Source organism: Pan paniscus, chromosome 10 (assembly GCF_029289425.2).
Source record: "Pan paniscus chromosome 10, NHGRI_mPanPan1-v2.0_pri, whole genome shotgun sequence".
Lineage (NCBI taxonomy): Eukaryota > Metazoa > Chordata > Mammalia > Primates > Hominidae > Pan > Pan paniscus.
In genome coordinates, this window is record NC_073259.2 from 97,290,097 (window position 1) to 97,313,458 (window position 23,362).

Genomic DNA, 23,362 nt, shown 5'->3' on the forward strand with positions numbered 1-23,362 from the left:
GCAGATGTATAAATTGTCCTTATGTTTGCAGTTACAAAGGTTGAATGTTGGTCTTAGTAATACTGTGTGCATCCTTGATACACTGCAGTGGAAGATTAAGAAGAAATGTAGAAATTGCCAGTTCCAATCTAGCAGCCAGAGCAGCCAATTCCCAGTTCTCAGAGATGGGGGAAAATACCTGAATGGGAGGCAACTTCTTAACTATTTAGAGACATAGATATCATTTCAAAAGTTATCACCCTTTTTTAAAAAATCAAGGTAGGGGATGAGGAGACGCCCTCCACCAAAAATAAAAAATAATGTTATAGTGTTGTAGATCCTTAAGCTCTTAAGAGAGAAAATAGGGATTTCTGCTGAAGTAGGACAGATTTCTGTTAGAAGTTTTTTAAAAATTTCTCAATATTTAGGAAGGTTTTCGTTCCCTACACAGAAACTAAGATAGCATATGAAACTTGACCGAGGAAAGTTTGGGGCTTTGGGAGGAAGAACTAATGAAGTACTTATGAAAATCACAATTTCATTTACCAATGATGACATGGTCTAGAATTGCCCACATACATGATCTGCTTATTCAAGGTCAAAATAAATGCTAATCAATAAAACGTATTGTCCTCCAGGGCACAGCACTTAGCATAACCTGTGATCTTAAATACTACACAAGAATGGTTTTCTTTAACAGACCTGAGTGTTATAACCAAGTAAACTTGCTACGTAAGTCCTGCCTCTTAACCTTTCATCTCAGGGCCTGTATCTGAGACCTTTGTTTATTAACCTGATAACTCTCCCGCCACAGTTTATCTTGCAAGTGATAGAGCAGTCTCAATATTTCCTAGTAACCAGCCATTTCGGAGAAAGCACAAAACGTTTGTTCAGCCAACATGGTAGTGTCTAGCTGTCTGGCCATCCCCAAGGGGATCTTGGCTTATGTACAACTATAGATATGACAAAGCTGTCTATAATAATTTTAACTGTTGGATGCATTATCTCAATGCTGAAAACCCCTTCATAATTGTACAAACACATAAAACCTGGCAAATAAACTACCTTTTTAAACATAGTGGAATTATCTCTTATCCATTCACCACGGAACTGAATGTGACAAATAACTGTTACAGCACCACAGCATACAACCAGTGGCTTCCTCAGAAACTTCAATCCAATACCTTTTAAAGAAAATAAAACAAGATTTCTAGAGTATTAAACTGGAAGAATATATTTATTCATGTGGTAAGAGTGGTGTTGGGAGGAAGAAAAGGGTTGTACCTTCTTTAGAATACTACATGTCTGTAGACTCGGAATCTCATCATTACCAAAAGTTTATATACAAGAAAACAGGTCAATATTTCCAATAGAAATTATTTCCAATAGAAAACAGGTCAATAGCCTTCCCATAGATAAGGACTTGAAACTGTGAGCAATTATCTAATAAAAGCTTTTAAACTAAATTGCTAATTAAGGTGAATTTAATATGCATATCAGGCAGGAATGAGGAGCGTGTAATTTATGTATCACAAAGCCTAGAACAAGTATATTACAATTCAGTAGTTTAGAGATATTATTTTTTGATTAAAGTATATTACAAACAAATGCCCTTTCCCCTGATTTCAAGATCAACGGGAAGACATTGAGATTTTACCACTTTCTTAAGGCCATTGGTTTCATAAGTTACAGAAATTTAGAGCAGAAGTGATCTTAAGGGATTATCTAAAAACTGCTTCATTTTACAGATGAAGAAAGTGATGCCCAGAAAGGTTAAAGAACTTGTGCAAAGAACAAAATCCAGGCAAGACTTCTCTGGGCTCTACTCTTACATCCTCCATTTTCCAGCTGCACATAAATAGCAAAGGTTGGTTTTCCACAAAAGCTTTGGGGAACTGTAACTAGAAAGATATTTGAATGATAGGCATTCATAAGCACTCCTAAAGGAAGCAAGAATTGTTAGCTTTGAAATAACACAACCGCTGTTCTCAAGTGCTGAATGACAACTTTTTGCTCATCTGTTAAAATTTAGTTGCTGTAGGCCGGGCGCAGTGGCTTACGCCTGTATTCCCAGCACTTTGGGAGGCCAAGGCAGGTGGATCACGAGGTCAGGGGTTCAAGACCAGCCTGGCCAAGATAGTGAAACTCCTTGTCTACTAAAAATACCAAAAAAAATTATCCAGGTGTGGTGGCAGGCCTCTGTAACCTCAGCTACTTGAGAGGCTGAGGCAGAGAATTGCTTGAACCCGGGAGGTTTGTGAGCCGAGATCATGCCACTGCACTCCAGCCTGGGTGACAGAGCGAGACTCCATCTCAAAAAAAAAAAAAAAAAAAAAATGTAGTTGCTGTAAAAATAACAAACATTTTTCACTTGTCCCTAACTCATCTTGTTAACAGTGACAAATGACTCATTGAGAAATGACTTTTAACAGCTTCCAATTGCCTGATGAATTTTTATAACTGCCTTTTACTGGGTCAAGGAGCAGCTATGTGTAACCGTTTGGGGCCATTATTGGGTACAAACTCTGTGGCAATTGCACTTGCTATATCATTCATTCAGTTGATAAGCCAGAGGGATCAAAGTTAACATGCTCACACTTAGTACACCTCATCCCCCAAAGGAAAGAGAAATGCCTGCCCTTGGCTTCAATGAAAAACACGTAAGAGAACATGTAGGTGGATAGGAACAACATTAGCAATACTATAGCACAATCCCAAGAGCATGACAAGAGGCCCCTTGCACTATTATATCCATATACAAAAGTCCACATATATATTTCTAAAGAAAGGTACAAAATGGAATCCTTTGCATCGTAATACTTTAGAGCGCAGACAAAAATCCACTTCTCCTGATATCTATTCTAATGTTCTCTCCTTTATACTCATAGATCATAATGACTCATTAAAACTTCCAGCAAGCTTGTGTGTTAAAATAATTTTTTTTTTTTTTTTTTTTTTTGAGATGGAGTCCCCCACTGTCACCCAGGCTGGAGTGCAGTGGTGTGATCTCAGCTCACTGCAACCTCTGCCTCCTGGGTTCAAGCGATTCTCCTGTCTCAGCCTCCCCAGTAGCTGGGATTATAGGCACATGCCATGCTACCCTGCCTAATTTTTGTATTTTTAGCAGAGATGGGGTTTCACCATGTTGACCAGGCTGGTCTTGATCTCTTGACCTCAAGTGATTAGTCTGCCTCGGCCTCCCAAAGTGCTGGGATTGCAAGCGTGATCCACCACACCCGACCTAAAATAATCTTATGTGATGGCAACTTTTAGATTCCTAATTGTAGGTATTCTAATCTAATTCTAATCTATTCTTTTTTTGTTTTGTTTTTTTGAGACAGAGTCTTGCTTTGTCATCCAGGCTGGAGTGCAATGGCGCGATCTCTGCTCACTGCAACTTCCGCCTCTCGGGTTCAAGCGATTCTCTTGCCTCAGCCTCCCAAGTGGCTGGGATTACAGGCACCTGCCACCACGCCCTGTTACTTTTTGTATTTTTAGTAGAGACAGGGTTTCACTGTGTTGGCCAGGCTGGTCTCGAACTCCTGACCTCGTGATCCACCCGCCTTGGCCTCCCAAAGTGCTGGGATTACAGGCGTGAGACACCGCGCCTGGCCAATGCTAATCTATTCTTAAAGATTCTCTTTGTGAAAAGAACTATTGTGGCTTACTACTATAACTTCTCCTCTTTTTCTCTTCACTAAAAAACTAATTTAAAACGGAGTGACTAATTTATTGCTGTGCTCAATTGTGTTAATAATGCCTGAACTAAAATAAAAATTGCTTTGTCAGGGTGGAGGAAATATGAAAAAAATATTTTTAATTTTCTTTCATAACGTTTTAAAGTTGCTCTAATAATGATGACCTTTTGAAAAATTACTTATGCTCTCACTTTGAAAATTATTACAGGGTCTTTCTAAGGAAAAAGGAGGACCTGAATTTAAGAGTAACCTTGAGTTAAAAAGGAAAAGCAAAGTGATAAGATCAAAGGCAAAATTAGCCCTAAGGACTTCAGGTTCTCTGAAAAATTTGTTCTCTTCCCAAACATCAGTTAGAATAAAGCAGATGTACTGTTCTTTAGTCAGCCGGATACAGTCAAAGCATTACCTTCTATATCAATGGAACAAGAATTTCCATAAATTATTAAGGACAGCCTATTTGGACTGAAGGTCAAAGACGCCCTTTTTTAAAGTATGTTTGCACTTCAGTTAGTACAGTTTTCTCTTTTTCATTTGCAGAAAGTAAGTGGTTAAAACTATAATGCTGAAGAAAAATGTCCTCCTGAGTCACAAAGCTAAGAATGTCTAGAGCCACTTCCGAATATAAGTTTTTTCTGGAGATTTATACCTCTGCTGATTCACAACTTCCCACACACTGAGAGGATGAGGGGGGAAAAGGTAGCCGCCTCTTCCAGTTAACTATAAAATGTATTTTTTAAAAATCATATGGTCTTTAGAAATGTGAAAGCAGTTGGGCTCTTTATATTTACAGAAATTAAGATTTCCCCCAATTAAATATATTTTTATATGAGTTACTTATTGGGTAGGGGAAGATAGCACTGTGGAGGGAAGAGAATATTCCTTCTCATTTCATATTTTTAAGAATCACAAAGACAAACGGCAAACTAAGTTGCACAATGAAAGATCATCCCAACTGATGAGCTAAACCTACGAAGTGTGAACCAAAGAAATGAATGACGACTGGCAAAAAGATCCAACTGCGATGGACTCTTAGACACACAGACTAGTTACATGAATATAATGCTGTTTTCTTTACAAGCAACAATTTCTCTCAAGGATAAGAAAAAGGGAAACACACATTAACACAGGACCTGCTGTGCCAGAGGCTTTGCTGAGGTTTTACTGGACACCTTTAAACCTCAGTGTAAGCCTGCAATGGCTCCCATTTTATACGGATAAGAAAGGCCCAAACAGAGATGAGGGTAACAACATGTACTAACTACCTACTACGTGCATTCATTCAACAAATATTAATTAATTGATGTATTCATTAAGTCCACCTGGAGTCAGGAAAATTAAAAAATATCCTGTTTCCTGAAAACTAAATTGACAAATCTAAAATGGCTTGGAGACATCAGGACAAAGGGAACACTAAACACCCATTTCAGTTTACCAGCGCTAGCAGCAGGGATTATTGACATGCACGGAATAGACGACAATGATCTAATTGCTCAGAATCCATATGTTTGTGTGAAACCATCTAGCATTCTTCGCTGTCCAAGACAGTAATTGCTAGCAATATGTAGCAATTTAATTTAAACTTAAATTAGTTAAAAACTCAGGAAAGTTAAAACTTTAGTTCCTCGGTCACAGTAGCTACACATCAAGTGCTCAATAGCCACTTCAGACAAGTGGCTATTGTAATGGACAGTGCAGATATAGAACACACCACCATCACAGAATGTCCTATTGGATAGCACTGTTGGATTCTAAACATCCTAAATCAGGAAAGGAATTTAGCATATACTCTTGATTCAGAGGGCTTTTTTTTTTAATACTACTTTACATTTATATAGCACTTCATGATTTTCCAAAGACTGAAAAGGAGTATTTATCTGATCCATGCTAAAATTATACTCCTACTATGGTGAAGGAACTTGGAATTTAGAGAAGTTATGTGACTGACAAGGTCATATATTAGTATCCAAGAGCAGAGAAGATAATCTCAGTCTCCTAGTTCAACATTTTCAGAGCAGAGTGAAAATATAATCACTCAGAAGTCCAACACAGCTTTGAATCCCATCTTCAATACAGACCAGTTGTATGACGTGGAACAAGTATTTAGCATTTCTGGGCTTCAGTTTCCTCATCTGAAAAACTGGGATGATAATGACAACTCCACAGAAAGTAGTATTAACTACCAGATGGTATGAGCTTGGTATACTATCCAGGTGACTACCTTTGCCTGAACACTAAGCAGGATTTTTTTTTTAATCTTAATTTTCAAAAAAATTCAATGCTATTTTCTACAAATAGAATTAGCAGAAGTGGTTCAAAATTTAGGAAGCTGATTTTGAGTACATTGGCATTTCCAACTGTTATATATACTCTCCTCTCAGCTGCTATATTTGGGCTACCTCAGAATTGTTGTCAGAATTAAATGAGAATTTAAATAGCACATAAGATCTGACATGTAGATGTGTCCAATAAGTGCAAGTTCTCGCTTCACCTTCCTTCTCTACCCTAACGCCCTGTAAGTCTTCCTGGTGTGTACCTGCAGCACCACACAATTTAGGAAGCCTAGACTCTATCCTGAATGGATAAATGACTCAGCAAGCTTATTTACAGTGTGATGGTTTAACATACAACTTCCATAAGACTATATATTACATATTATAATAGAAAGCAGTAGGAAAATAACCTTAAGTATTCAGAAAATCACATTACGGGAAGCTTTAAGAATGTATTTATTCCATATATTGATTACTCAGCTAATAGAGAGGTATGTTCTAAAATATGTCTTCAGTTTTGCTTAGAAGATCTGAAGCAGACTTACCTTCTTAAGTATATTGGGTTAAAGAAACTAAACTTAATCTACATACTCTAGGTCAATGATTTATAATTTTAGGTCAGCTCTGAATTTTTTGAGCAGCTGTATTTTAACTACTTTAGTTTTTACAAAATGTATTTGTACTATACCGATCCACAAAAGAGTCCTGAAACAAAGAAATGATGACAGACTAGTCACCCTCAAAGAGGTAGGTGCTTTAAGCATCTTCTGGTTGGTACTAAAACCATTTGGCCTGAGAATAGGCCAAAAGATGTGAATCTTAAAATACCTGGGAAAAATCTACCATGGATAGTTAACATTTATTTGCTCCTTAGAGCCAATAGAGGCTCTACATACACATTTCACTGGAATCTGATACCAATCCTCTAACGCCTAAAGTAGGGCAGGTGTTATTCTATTTTTCCAGGTGAGGAACTTGAGAGTTCAAGAGATGACATGATACAGATAATTATAAAACCAGGACTAGAATTCAGGAAGTTTGATTTCTCATCTGATGGCTTTTCTATTATCCAACCACCAAATTAAGTGAAGCTCTAATTAGAACAGGTCTAAACACAATAATGATATTTCATCTATTAAATCAAAACCAGTGTATAGAGAATGGCCACATGCACCAAACCACAGATGGCCAGTAAAGAGAAATCAGAAAAACCCATAGATATTAGACAGGCAGCAAGAGGGCATCAAATTGAATCAAGTTGTCTAGCTCCATACTTCTGAGCTCTGTGATTGCTTCTGTTTTCTTCTGCATTTTTATTAATAACAAGAAAGAGATATAAACGGAATGCACATTGAGTTTCAGATGGCACAAATTTGGAAGAAATGATGAGAATGCTGAGGAACAAATCAACATTTAAAAAATTATCAGTCATCAACGGTAGATTGGATAAAGAAAATGTGGTACATATATGCCATGGAATACTACGCAGCCATAAAAAAGAATGAAATCATGTTCTTCATAGCAACATGAACACAGCTAGAGGCCATTATCCTAAGTGAATTAATAATGCAGTAACGAAAACCAAATACCATGTGTTCTCACGTATGAGTGGAAGCTAAACACTGAATACACATGGACACACAGAGCAGAGCAATAGACACTGGAGACTTCTAGAGGGAGGAGGCTGGGGCGGGGTGTGTGGGAAGAAAAACTACCTATCAGGTAGTGTGCTCGCTACCTGGGTGACAAGATCATCAGTACCCCAAACCTCAGCATCATACAATATACTCATGTAACAAATGTGCACTTGTATCTCCTGAATCTAAAATAAAAGTTGAAATTATTTTTTAAAAGGTGCAGGAAAAAAAATTCTCAGTGAGCTATAGACCAAATCTAACAAAAGGAGAGTTTTAGTGAGATAAATATGAGACCCTCTGTGATGGACTGAATTATTGAATTATGTCCCCCCAAAATTCCTATGTTGAAGCCTTAACCCTCAGTACGTGAGTATTTGGAGATAGAACCTTTAAAGGGGTGATTAAGTTAAAATGAGGCCATTAGGGTGGGCCCTAATCCAAACTGACTACTGTCCTTATAAGAAGAGGAATTTTAAAATTGTTTTATTTTTAATTATTATGGATATATAATAGTTGTGCATATTTATGGAGCATATGCGATATTCTGCTAGAAGCATTCTGCTGGAAGTGTAATGATCAAATCAGGGTAATTGGGATATCTATCACCTCAAGCATTTATCATTTCTTTGTATTAGGACGTTCCAATTCCACTCTTTTAGTTATTTTGAAATACACAACAAATTATTTTTAACTATAGTTATCCTATTGTGCTAATTGAACGTTAGATCTTATTCCTTCTATTTAACTGTATTTTTGTACCCATTAACTATCCCCTAAGAAGAGGAATTTGAACATACATGGAGACCCTAGGGATGTGCACACAGAAAAGCAAAACCACATAAGGACACAGCAAGAAGGCAGCCATCTGTAAGCCCAGCAGAAACCGACCATGCTGGCACCTTCATCAGAAGAAACCAAGCCTGTTGACACCTTGATCTTAGACTTCCAGCCTCCAGAACTGTGAGAAAATAAATTTCTGTTGGGTAAGCCACCCAAACTGGTATTTTGTGATAGTAGCCCTGGCAAATCAATATGCCTGCATTTGGGAAACAAACAAACACAAAACAAACAGAATACCTGTTGAGTGAATGATATCTTGCTCAACAATATGTGATGGCCAAGGAGAGGAAAAAGCTTCCATAATAGTAAGCTCTATGTATGTTCATCATGTATTTAACTACCAAAAAAAAATACAACACAGAATAATTTAGAAAGGGTCTAATATTTGTAGCAGCAAGATCTCTGGTGCCAGACACAATGGTTTTACCAACCCTGTCATTTCCTAATTGTTTGATTTAGGCAGGTCATATCTCTCTGTGCCTCAGTGTCTTTGTCTATAAAATGAGAATGACATGTACTTCACAGGATGGTTGATAGGGCCCAAGAGGACCCAAGAGAGGACCCAAGGAGATAAGTGCTTAGCACAAAGCTTGGCATGGAGAAAACAATAAACAAAAGCCACTTTTTTTTTCATTTTATTTTAAGGTCAGGGGTACACATGCAGGTTTGTATACAGGTAAATTCATGTCATGGGGGTTTGCTGTACAGATTATTTCATCACCCACATATTAAGCCTAACCCATTAGTTATCCTTCCTGATCCTCTCTCTCCTGCCACCCTCCACCCTCTGGTAGGACCCTGTGTCTGTTGCTTCCCTCTATGTGTCTATGTGTTCTCATTATTTAGCTCCCACCTGTAAGTGAGAACATGGGGCATTTGATTTTCTGTTCTTGCATTAGTTTACTAAGGATAATGGCCTCCAGCTCCATCCATGCTCCTGCAAAGGACATGATACTCTTTTTTATGGCTGCACAGTATTTCATGGTTTATATGTACCACATTTTCTTTATCCAGACTACAATTGATGGGCATTTAGGTTAATTCCATGTCTTTGCTATTGTGAACAGTGCTACAATGAACATATGTATGCATGTGTCTTTATGATAGAATGATTTATATTCCTTTGGGTATGTGCCCAGTAATGGGATTGCTGGGCCAGATAATATTTCTGTCTTTAAGTCTTTGAGGAGTCACCACACTGGTTGAACTAATTTACATTCTGGAGCATCAGTGATATATAAGCATTCCTTTTTCTCTGCAACCTCAATAGCACCTGTTATTTTTTGATTTTTTGATAATAGCCATTCTGATTGGTGAGAGATGGTATCTCATTGTGGTTTTGATTTGCATTTCTCTAAAGATCAGTGGTGTTGGGCTTCCTTTCATATGCTTGTTGGCCACATGTATGTCTTCTCTTGAAAAGTGTCTGTTCATGTCCTTTGCCCACTTTTTAATGGGATTGTTTGTTTTTCTCTTGTAGATTTAAGTTCCTTATAGATGCTGGATATTAGGCCTTTGTCAGATGCATAGTTTGCAAATATTTTCTCCCATTGTGGAGGTTGTCTGTTTACTCTGTTGATAGTTTCTTTTGAGGTGCTGAAGCTCTTTAGTTTGATTAGATTCCATTTGTCCATTGTTGAAAAGCCACTCTTTTAAGTATTAGTATCATCCTTATCATAGGTTGAGAGTCTCACTCTACTTAGGGATGATCAGATCACATCTGAATATGGTATCAGTTTTGGTTCTTTAAACCCCTCTTTTAAAAAGTATAATGATAATAAAAATAACAGCAAGTGCCATTTATTAGAGTGTCTGCACTGCATCAAGTGTTATATTTCACCTCTTTAATTAATCTTCACAACTTGCCTTAAACTGTGTATAATTATCAACATTTTACAAATGAGAAAGAAAAACGAAACTGAAACACATAAATCCAATAAATGGTGGAGCTAGGATTCAAAGCTGGATGTGTCTGACTTCAAAGGACATTCTCTCCCCTTTCATGCATGCTCAGAGTGATGAGACTTGAAACAATATCTAATAAGAAAAATGACATGGGAATATCAGGAACACTCATAAGAACATAGCATTGTTTTTCAATGTTATAAAGCCTCTTTCTAAGAAGATGAATCAGGATTTGTATGATAAGTATTAATAGAACCAAACCAAGGAGTGGAAGTTATATGGGGCAAGAGTACACTTCAACATAGAATGTTCTAGCAGAATAAGCAGAAGACAGAATAAGTATTCTTCTACTCGTTATGTCCATGGGTAGTGGGGTACTGGGGGTAGCGGGAGATGAGAATGGTTAATGGGTACAAAACAATAGAAAGAATGAATAAGACCTACTATTTGATAGCACAACAGGCTTACTATAGTCAAATAACTCAATTGTACATTTTTAAATAACTTAAAGCATATAATTAAATTATTTGTAACTCAAAGGATAAATGCTTGTGGGGATAGATACCTCATTCTCCATGATGTGCTTATTTCACATGGCATGCCTGTATCAAAACCTCTCATGTACCCCATAAATATGTACACCTACTATGTACCCCTCCAAAAATTTTTTTAATTAAAAAAAAAAGATGGAAAAAGTTTCTTCAAGAATGGCCACATAACCACTTAGCAGGAATGTGGTAAAGTATCAGCCAAGTAGTTGTTAACAGGTGATGTTTGGGGTCCTTCTCAGACCTAATACAATCTCTAAAGCTATATCCATGCATCAAGGATACATAGGCAACAGGAATACTAAGAGAAGCAGAGGTCTAACAATTGGCAGTTATTGGGAGTCCTAGTAAAAAGTGACCAGCAAGAAAATGTACTGGATCACCAACTGCAGTGACTAAGATCTAGACTTCAGTCTCAGAAGAATTGGGGTTCCAGACAGGGAAAGAAAAAAGGCCACAACATGAGGGAGCATGGTCTCATTTCTGGTTGCTGAGCTACAAGTCTTAGGCAGAGTAAACAGAGTAAGGTCCTGTCTGAAGCAGGATGGCTCAGTGGCTCAGAGCAGTGAATGGTGTCGATTCAAATTTCTGTCTCACCACTGACCAGCTGTGTGTCTCTGGCCAGGTTATATTGTGAATGTTCACTAGATGTTGGTTCACATTATTATTATTTGTGAATATGGATATTGTCCCAGGATATGGGGCAAAGCCAAGACTAAACACAGGTTACCTTTTTTCAGAAGATTATAGCAACATAGAAGGACATCAGTAAGCCATAGAATCTTCTACTTTTAAACCAGAAAATATAAAACCTCTACTTCTGAGAACTGAGTCCTACTTACAGAAGCTTCTAAACTTAAGAAAAGCTAAGCTTAAATTGCAGTTAAAATTTCCAGTCATGTTCTTTCCTTATGTAAAACAATTATATGTGTAGTTCAATTCAAAATGCATTCATGCATAGGGCATAAGGTTTAAGAATGTGGGCTCCACGACCATATTATCTGTGTCCAAATTCTATCTGGATAACTACTAGCTGGTTCATCTTGCCAAGTTATTTAAGATCTCTGGACCTCGCTTCATTCATCTGTAAAATGGAGATGATCATAGTACCTACTTCAGAAGGTCAGGATAAGGATTTATAAGGAACAACAATGCCTGCCTGCAAAGCAAGAGTTGAGTTACCTATTATTACAATTCTGATTAATTGCCAGGCATTGTGATAGGTGTAGGAGACACAATGAAAATTTATATAATATATTGTTATGCTATGTTATATTACATTACATTACATTCTAATGTTATACTGTCTTATTAACTGTCTCACTTACTAGAAGCAACCTCCATGAGAGCAGGTACTTCAGATCCTAGAGGAGCTTCTGGGCTAGTAAAGAAGACAGATTCAAAAGCAGAACTCCACTGGCAGAGTGTGGCGGCTCACACCTGTAATCCCAATACTTTGGGAGGCCAAGGTGAGAGAATCACTGAGGACAGGAGTTCGAGACCAGCCTGGGCAACATAGCAAAACCCCGTGTCTACAAAAATAATAATAATAATAATAATAATAATAATAATAAAAACAAAAGAAGAATTTCAAATAACATGTGCCAAGTGCAATGAAGGCTTAACCTTCCAGTGGGTATAGTGAGGCCAGAGTAGAAAGTAGCTAATTTAATCTGGGAAGGCTTCCTGGATGAGGTAATGCCTAAAGTAAGTCTTCAAGAATGAGTAGATGGCAAAGTTCTGGTGGAATCTTTGGAATCTTTTAGTCAAAAGAGATTTCGCCCAAAAGGTTAGCAAGTAAAATCCTCTCCAGGTGTCCTAACTGATTTAGTATCAATAATAATAATAATCAACCATCAGATTAAAAGATTTGATGATATCCATTGAAACAAGAAAATCATTTTGTCTAATTTTGAACGAGCTGCTGCCCAATGATTGACATGAATGTATTTCAGTTGGAAAGTATTGCCCAAATAATTGAAGAAGAAAAAAGTCACTGGAAAACAGGTAATAAGATTCACATCTTAGAGTATTTGGAAAAGGAAAGAATATGCAAAAGAAGCTAGCTTCTAAGTGGAAAAATATGAAATAACTAATGACATGTTACCTGTGACCCTGCAAGTGAACTGGATCCTCTTTAAGGGCAGCTGATGTTTCTTACACTTTTTGTAGCTCCAGCTCCTAAAGCAGTGCTTGGCAATAAAGATCTAATTAATTAACACCTGAACAAATAAAGTTGAAATACTGGCCTTTTAAAAATAGGAAATGATAAAGTCATCTTTGAAATAAGCATAATAATTACCAACTTTTTTAAAGCACTTATCGCAAAGCCAAGCACTGCATTAAGACTGCACATGGATTATCACAATTTAGTCTTGTAAGGTCAGTCCTACTTTTATTCTCACTTTGCAGATTTGTTCACTGATTTAACAAATATTTATTAGAGAACTAATACTTTCCAGGCATTGTTCTGGGAGCTGTGGGCAGAGCAGTGAACAAAGGAGACTAAGTACCTGCGCTCATGGAGGTTGCTTCTAGTAAGGGAGACAAACAGTTAATAAGACAGTAAAACATTAGAATGTAATGTAATGTAATATAATATAGAATAATAATATAACATAATATAATAATATAATATGATAAATATAATATGAGTAACCCTCAGGGAAAGTGTTGGGCTATGATTGAGTCTGAAGAAAGTTCTCAACCAACCCCACAGGGAGCTCTCCAACTAGGATGGCCCTTCAGAGCTACCCAGATGGTTCCAGTCATGTGGACGTTTTTACCTCTGGAGTGACCAGACTTTGGATGCAGGCTGTGCTGGCAAGAGTACATGACCTTTCATGAGGTAGCTCTCTTCATCCAAAGGCAATTCCCAAAGAGGGCTAACAGATGAGGGCTGTCATTTGGCAACACTCCTAGCAGCTAGAGATAAGTCTTTCAGTCTTAACTATTGTGCTATGATTCATCATCAGTCTCTTGCCCACTAGAATGTAAGCTCCACGAGGACAAATTTTTTCCCTGATGCATCTCAGGTGCCTAAAACAGAGTACCTGCACTTGACAAGCACTTCATAGGTGTCTGTTAAATTAAGGAATTAATGGCAATATATTATTCTATTATAGAACATACATCTAAACCGAAAGTTTCTAAAGGATGAGGTCACGATGGAATAGAATACGTTTTAATAATTTGTATTCATTATTGGCACAAAACTTTTCAAAATATGATTCTTTTTAAAGCCCTGCGTTAAAACTGTGATTAGCGATTTAAAAGTCTGTTTATAAGTTTAGTTTAATAGGCAATGTTAACGGCCATTGTAATGGGCTAAATTTTCTGCCCCCATCCCCCGCCCACAAATTTGCATGTTAACATTCTAATCCTCAGTAACTCAGAATGAAAACATATTTGGAAATAAGGTTTTAAGGAGTTAATTACGTTAAAATAAGGTCTTTAGAATGGGCCCTAATCCGATATGACTGGTTTCCTTATAAAGAGGAAATTTGGACACAGACATGCATGCACACAGAGGAAAGACCACATGAAGACAGAGGGTGACAGTGGCCATCTACAATCCAGGAAGAGAAGCCACAGAAGAAAAAATCATGCTGACAACATGATCTCAGACTTCCAGCCTCCAGAACTGTAAGGAAATAAATTTCTTTTGTTTAAACCACCCAGTCTGTGGCACCTTGTTATAGCAGCCCCAGCAAACACACAGAGCTATCATAGCTGAAAGAGGTAAGTACCAAAGCCACAGAATACTCAATATAAATAGAAACTTGGAGTGAGGACCCTCATTAACAATTGTGTGAATCCACATGTTCAATAATATTCTTGATCAATGAAAAAAAGTTATGTTAATTCTTAATAGATCTGGCTCGCTCATTGCTTTTCTCTTGTCACATGGCAAAGTAAGCAAAAAGCCACCTCTACGATGGAATTGTACATTTGTTCTTACATTATTAGGTTTTTTAAATCTGCAGTTTCTCTGCAAGAGCCATTTTCTAGCTACTTGTCTATGTGGTGAGCATACATTTCGTTAAAATGAGATAGTGTAATCTGTAAAGCCACTTACTAGGCCCTACTTTGAAAGTCTGAAAGCCAATAAAAAGGTGGAACCAATGGTCCCCTCCCTACCTCCACCTTGTGGAACTCCATTTCCCTCTCAGGCAAACTCCCACACTGTTCAAGATACAAGACAGTCTAAAATACAGACCTACAAAGAGTGCTGGGGAGTGTCAGCACTAGGCCGTTCCATATGTGCTAGGAAGCTTAATCTCTTTCTTACATTTTCAGACAAAAATAAATAATATAATAGTTCTGGTATTTTCTCTCTAGACCCCAGATGATTGTCTGTAGCCAATCTCTGAGATGCATGAACCCCAATCTTGGAAACCAGTCTACTTGAATAAATAAGGAGAACAGCTGTTTCTTGAATTATTTCATAGACAAAAGCCATCTCTACCCTTGTTCTATTATGTGTAGAATTATCGAGGCCCTAAGTGATTTGCCACTTTTTGAAATGCCTCTTAAACAGTAAATGCCAGCCCTCACACTCCTTATTCAACGGCATTCACTGTCCTGCGGGTTGTACCACCTGATTGCCCAGAAGCATGCCCCTCTCTAGCAAGGACAAAATTGTGAAATCACTCAGCATTTCCGAAAGGAAATCTAGGGTCGAGTTTTATTCTTTGGTATTTGCATCTCTGAGTTAAACCCAGAGGATGCACAATTTAGAAGCGATATAATTGAATTTCCTTTCACCAGCCTGCCGGGGCTTGTTGTCTGTCACTCATCAAAGCCAATGTCTTTGTAAAAGGTTTTGAGAATCACATCTTAATGTCACTGAGCAGATAACATATTAACTGTTAATTGACACAGGAAAATGCCCCAGGGTTGTGTTCCTGTCTTTGTTAGGGGATGATAAGTGAGTTATTATTCATCAGTGCCATTTTTCTTATAGTTTTTAGTGAGGTTATAGTCTGAACTCCCCTTGCCCCCAAGTGTTGGTTTGGGTCATAGTGTCTCTGTTTGTACTAAGATTCGTTTGTTATTAAGTTATAATAGTATCTTTCAGAGTTTAAATGATTTTTAAACTGATTTTCCCTTGGGTAATGGTGCTTTGTTTTGTTTTAATCATACCAACAAAATTTCCTGGGAGGATATTATTTTTTTCTTAGAATGTTTTTTAAATTTTAGATTCAGGAGGTACATTTGTAGGTTTATTACATAGATACGTTGTGTAATGCTGGGTGTAGGCTTTTATTTAACCAATCACCCAAATAGTAAACGTAGTACCCAATAAGTAGTTTTCCAACCCTTTCCCCCTCCACTGTTTTCCGAGTCCCCAGTGTCTGTTTTCATTTTTATGCTCATGTGTACTCATTGTTTAGCTCCCTCTTACAAGTTAGAACGTGCGGTATTTGATTTTCTGTTCCTACATTAATTCACTTAAAATAATGGCCTTCAGCTGCAACCATGATGCTGCAAAGGACATGATTTTATTCTTTTTTATTGCTGCATAGTACTCCATGGTGTATATATAGCACATTTTTTAAAATTCAGTTCACCAGTAATGGGAACCACAACAAAACAAAGATGTCCACTCTTATTCAACATAGTACTGGAAGTCCTAGCCAGAGCAATCTGGCAAGAGAAAGAGATGAAAGACATCCAAATAGGAAAAGAGAAAGTCAATTTATCCCTATTCTCTGGCAATATGATTCTATACCTAAAAAACCCTAAAGATTCCTCCAAAAGACTCCTAGTTGTCACAAACAATTTCAGCAAAGTTCCAGGATACAAAATCACTTTTTTCTTAGAATTAAAAAAGAATTAAGATAAAAAGTGTTTAGGTACTTAGGTCTAAATATTTGTATTTCTTCAAATTGTCTTCCATTCATTAAGGTCCTCATATTCATATATAATGTTAAGTAAAATGCACATACACCATTTTGTTTTTAGTTTTTTTCAACTCAATATCATTTTATGTAAGCATCAGTCAACTAAGAACTTGGGTGACTTTTAGTTTCCTATTTTTAAAATGGAAAGAATAACATCTACCACTTATGATTATTTTGTGGATTAAATTATGTTAACATTGATGAAATCACCCAACAAAATAAACTCAGTGAAATCTGAGTTTAATGTCAGTGTACTGATAGAGCCCACAACATTGTAATTTTTAAAAAGTAATTCCCACATTTTGAGACGGTTTATTTAGCTAGTTCATCATCAGTGTCTAAAAGGGAAATTGCTAAACACAATTAGTGCATTCATAAATTGTATTCCACATGCTTCTGAAAAGGATAAGTAACTAAAATTTGTCACTTCTCTTATTAATTTGTTGATTAAAAACACAAAAACATATTTATACAGTGCTTTGCCATTTGAAAATTTCTTCCATTCACCTATATGAATCTGTTATAAACTTCATAAGGTTGATAGATATTATTATCCACCCTTTATAGATGAGAAAATAATTGAGCCTCAGAAAAGTAAATAACTTGCTCACAGTTTGTGTTACATTTAAGTCTTCGCATTCCAAATGCAGCATTCTTTTCACCATAGCATACAACCTGGACACATTGCTCACAAGAAATAATTGAATTTTGGGGTTCTGTTTATTTTTGTGAGTTTAATAGGTTTTCAAAGACGCTATAACTTTTTTAATGTGTATTTTGTTATTTGCAAACAAAGCTGTATGATTTACCATATGTGAGCCTACTGAATTTTCTGTTATGTAAACTGTCTATTCACATCCTTTGAATAGACAGGAAGTAGAATCTTTCACCACATCCTCTTTAGCCTGCTTCTTTGCCCTTACAACAAACAAAATTCATTCCATCGTGCTCAGCTGACTGACAATAACACTTCAATGAAATAAGCTTGTTGGAAAAGGCATTTTTCATAAAGGTAAGACATGCAACAAAAGTTATGAGAACCAATTCAACTAGAAACCTTTAGTGTACCCTGAATCCCACAGATAAATGACCCTCAGCGTTCAGCTCTTTGGAAAGCAGGATGTTTCTGTCTGTACATACGCAAAGTCCACCAACTTTAGTCCTATTTCTGACCATTTCAGCACTGTTCTGGATACCAAAACAGGGTTCCCATGTGTCTTTCAGAGAGGGAATTTCCTAGAACAGCAGCTGGCCTCCACTACCCCAGACTGCCCACACTCCCAGGGTTTGTCTAGAGCCCATCTGGCCTTTGAGTTGGGGGGGTCAGAGGGGGTTGGGCAGGGGTATAGTTCCCCAGGGCATTCATTCCATACAGTCTGTCTCAGCGAGGGACTTTTTATTGTTTGCTCCCAACCTGCAAGCCCTGCCAACTTCAGCATTAAAGCAGTTAGGCACAGTGATGTTTCCCAAAGGGAAAAGAAGGAAAAACTTTATCAAGAAAATTGCTCTCTTTTTAAACTCCTGACCTTATTAAACATTGGAGAGAACAAAAACTGCTGACAGTCTTAAATATGTTGAGTACAATAAGCCAAAATTAGTTCTCAGAGCTAAATCTTGGCTGTCTAACTTAAATGATTTAGTCACCATCTTTTGGAAAGGACAATATGAACAACAGAGTTTTCAATAGATCACTGAGACCCAAAAAGAAAGGCGGACTGGAGTGCAGTGGCGCGATCATGGCCCATTGCAGCCTCAACCTCCCAGGCTCAGGTCATCCTCCCACCTCAGCCTACCAGGTCACTGGGACTACAGGTGCACACCACCACACCTGGCTAATTTTTGTATTTTTTGTAGAGAAAAGGTTTCGCCTTGTTGCCCAGGCTGGTCTCAAACTCCTGGGCTCAAGTAACCCACCCTCTTGAGCCTTCCAAAGTGCTGGGATTACAGGTGTGAGCCACTGCACCCAACCCTAAATTATTTCTTAATTGATATTGGTTTACTGCCTTTTACCATGAGCTGATATGCATAATCTTATCTGGCTCTCATAAGAAATTGTCTGGGAAAATATGATTCCTCGCTATTTTTTTTTCCCATGGGGAGTTTTCTAGTTAAAAAACAGAAAACCTGTTAGATAAATTTTAAAAGAGCTGTAACACTTCTCCATTCTTTTAAATGAAAACAACAGAGGTTCAGAAAAAAAGTTAAGATGGTTTTCCTATGGTCACAAACTAGTGGCAGATCAAAGACTGGAAACCAGTCATATTGCTCTTATGTTGGTATTCTACTTCATCTTCTACCTACCAAAGGGAAAAATGTTAAATATATGTGTGAATATGTATCTTGCATCTATAAAACCTCCATCATAGTAGTAGATTATTCTGTATGAGTAGTTTTTTGTCACCTTAACACTTTATTAGCTTTTGCTATTCTCATTTGGATCTCTTTTTTAAATATTTTGTTTCTCCAGGCCTATTAACACCATTTCAGAATGCTAATATCACCCAATGAAAAACACTCATGTTATTTAATTAAACAGCTAATTTGATTATAAATCTAACAGCATAGTCGTGATTGATGAATATTATGGTTACATGAGGGTTTTACGTGGTTAATGCACACTAAGCAAAACATACCCATCATTGCTAATTGAACTAAGCATTAATTATAAAAAATAAAATTTCAGGAATCATTTTTCCATTTAATTGTCATAGTTCTATTTTTAAACTTTTCCCTGTTTTACTTTAAGTGCAATTTTTTCAGTTGTCCTTTGTTGCTTTTTCCATCTCTATATGAAAATCTAAAGAAAATACAAAGGCAAGTATTTTCACCTTAGAAATTACAACAATTTTGTTCCATCCTCTAGCATTCACATTTTGCTCTTTCCTGTTTAAGTTGGATGACTTCTCACTTAGAGGAACTGAATGTATTCCACTGAGTTCTTTAGCTCACATTCTCCACCATGTGTGGTGAATTAAGTCCCAGCAGTATGGAGGAGTTTTCATTTAAACTACTGCACTTCCTGGGAAACAGTGGGGCTTACCTCTAGTTTCTAAACACTGTTAGAACTTGATGAGTACCATTTCTTCTCAATACTCTCAGCATAGAACGCATTCATGTTAGATACAACCCCATCTCTTTCTAATTTGGCAGTGAATCACTCTCTTAAGAAACCGCACTGTTTTTATTAAAGATCTCAGTGATTTCTACCCATCATAGGATTGTCTTTATTTTCTGTAAATGCTTTCATGCAAATATGCACCCAGATTTTAAAGTGGGTGCACCATTCAGAAAAGCCTATATAAAATTACCTTTAGCAAAGTAAAATGGGAACACAAAACAGATGACTGGAAGACAATCATGAAAAAAATGATCAGAGTCAAATGGTGAAAAAATATTTTACACATATTTTAATGGAGATTTTGTTCTTGTTGGTAGTATAAAAAAAGTCAAAATCAATCTTCAAAATATAATAAGTAATACAATACTTTGTGGTTCTTTTTGAGAAATGTTCCTTAAATCTGATTATTGAAAAAGTATTTTTTCTTTAGGTTTTTAGACATCTATTAAAACGTACCTGAGATAAACTAATGGTTGTTAGGTTACACGTAAAGGAAGAACGTATGTAATTTATATTAGAGAAGGATACAAAATTTTTTACAATAAAAACTTCATTAAGGCCTGGCATGGTGGTTCATGCCTGCAATCCTAGCACTTTGGGAGGCCGAGGCAGGCAGATCACTTGAAGGCAGGAGTTCAAGACCAGCCTGGCCAACCTGGTGAAACCCCACCCTACTAAAAATACAAAATTAGCTGGGCATGGTGGCGCATGCCTATACTCCCAGCTACTAGGGAGGCTGAGGTAGGAGAATCATTTGAACCCAGGAGGCAGAGGGGTTGCAGTGAGCTGAGATCACTCCATTGCACTCCAGCCTGGGCAACAAAGCGAGACTCCATCTCCAAAAAAAAAAAAAAAAAACTTCATTAATATGGATTTTCCTCTTTGACTATATGTAGCTATTCATCCGTGAGATATTAGCAGTTAACAATTTGCCAATAATTTTAAGTCATGCTACAGGGGATATGTATCCCTACTTAAAAATTCAAACCATGTTCAAAGCTTTGGATGTTTTAAATATTTATATTTATCTATATTTCATTGTATTTGTTACTTTTTTGCTTTTTATTTTTATACAGAAGAGTATTGCTCATCACAATTGAGCTTCTGTGAATTACAGCTGCTGCAACATAACCACCACATTTTGTTAACACTTTATCTTATATGTGTATGTTTTCAAGCAAAATTACTTTTCTGTTAAAATCATAAAATTTCAATAAATCTTCACCTTAAAGAGTTTCAGTTATAAAAGGTCTATTGTACTTGGTTTAAAATAGCAAGATATCAAAGAATAAAGCCAAAATAGGAGAAAAGATTTCCTTGTTACATAATTCCAAAAAAAGCCAAGTATCTCGGCTCAATTATAATTGCATGCATTCCTAACACTTAGGTTAAAAATCATTTTAATAAAAAGGTCAAATTTGGACTGATTTTCCCAAGCAGTGACAGACCAATGATGGCTTTTACTCCATCATACATGACTGATACACACACACAGAAAAAAATGCATTCAATACAGCTGATCTGAAAAAGGTCTTTCCAGAATAAATGTTTGCAAGAAGCTAAAAGAATTGGGCTTCTTGAAAGGCCCTATTGCTCGCTATGGTCCAGCAACACTGGCCTTCCATTTATTCCTCAGACAGACCAACAGTCCCCCACACAGTCATGCACAAAATCTGTTTTCTCTTTCTACCATGCTCTTGTCACCTCTTTCACTCAACCGGGGCCTTCTCTTTCTTCAAACTTACACATCATCTTGTCCAGAGGGCTTTCCACACCAACCAATTAAAGCAGGTCCCCTGTTAGTCTCTCTCAAAACACTTTTTTTAGTAGTATTTGCCATAATGCATATATTCAGTATCGCATAGAATTGAAGATGCCAGCAATTGTTAAACAAGCCACTATATGACACACCAAAAGAAAAAAGGGGGTGTCAATAAAGCTATAACACTCTTTCAATTTTAGGATGTATACTGATGTCAGAGACATTAAAATATAGGGGGAAAATATGTGCATTAGAATCAATGGAACACTGTATAAGGATCTGTGTCCCCTCTTTGATCAAAAATGTCACACATGAGAACAGAGACTGTATCTATACTATTTCTTCTGCAGGCTTCACCACCACCAACACATTGTCTAGCATATAGCACATATTTATTGAATAAATAAATAAGTAGATGGAGAGATGGCCACGATGATATGATGATATTTTGTGGTGAAATAACATGTTGTATGAGAAGGTCTGATTCTCATTCACGCATTCATATTTATCACACTCAGAAAAGTAACCTTAATTTATTATAGTAAAAGACAGGAAATTAAAATTTCTGCAACCACCCTTTACAACATGCAATTTTCGCTGGTTGCATAGTTCAACTCACTTGTAAACTTATAGAATCTGATCACCCCAATTAATTTTTATAATCACATCCTGCTTCATCTGTACAAAGGAAAGATTAAACTAGAGGATCTCTACTGTCCTTTTTAGCTATCAAACTCTGGTTGGGTAGTCCAGAAGTTCATGTCTTCTAGAGTGTAGGTATACTGTCTATTCCATGTGTCTACATTATCTTTAAAAAAGGAAGAGGAAGAAATTGTTTAGCCAGCCAATATTTAAACCTACACTGGCCTGTAGATCTATTTTTCATAGATTAGATACATTTTCTTAATTACTTGGATATGTTTTATCTGGGAATCACATACATGATACTACTCTAGCCCCATCAGAATTCTCCTCGGAAGTCAAAAAAAGTAGAAATTTCTACTTAGCTTATAACATTATTGTTTTTGCTAAATAAAAATGTCCTTGGTGAAAATCCAGCTCCCACTGAAACTATCATTACTGTTTTTTAGCCTTCACTACCATGTAGGTATAAAAATATATATTAATAGAAAATTGGTAAGTCATAGTAACAGTAGAAACTGTATGTTCTGGCATTCTCTGAAATGATATATTAATTGTTTCATGGCAGTATGCCTCTCTTTTCCCTTTATTTTCAGTCTATAAACCTTGACTCCAGCTCCTCTGGGATAGTAGAATAGGAAATGTCTTGCTAACATAATGAGGACAGCACCAAGGAAGTTGCTGGAAAAGATTCGAGGTTACTGGACTGGTTCAACTTATGCTAATGTAGGCATAGCATTATTTTAAAGTTTTTCAGTATTCTTAGCTTAAAGGAAAGACGACAAGAACAGCAATTTGTGTGTTATTGCTCTGTTGCTTTTTTGCTAAGTGTGAGACACGGCTCTGCCCTGATAATCAAAGCAAATAATGTTATAAAATCATTTATAGATTTATAGCTCAATCCAGAAGGTTGATGCTAACTGAGAAGTCTCCAGAATTGGATCAAATTTTCAATTCAAATGAATAGAGCAACTACACGTCCCATGCCTCATAAATCTCCAAATTTAACTCGAAGCCTGTTCCCTTCTTCCAGATGGCTAGTGGAGAGGGGAGGTGG

General features: G+C 36.8%; 1 long non-coding RNA gene and 1 other non-coding gene across 2 annotated transcripts in view; both read right to left on the reverse strand.

Moving 5' to 3' along the window:
- Positions 1-23,362, reverse strand: part of LOC129393528 (uncharacterized) — a 299,465-nt gene that overhangs the window by 252,535 nt on the left and 23,568 nt on the right. The window lies entirely within an intron of this gene.
- LOC112436775 (U7 small nuclear RNA) lies at positions 18,879-18,941 on the reverse strand. Its single transcript, XR_003025469.1, has one exon. It is a non-coding gene; the product is annotated as a U7 small nuclear RNA (small nuclear RNA).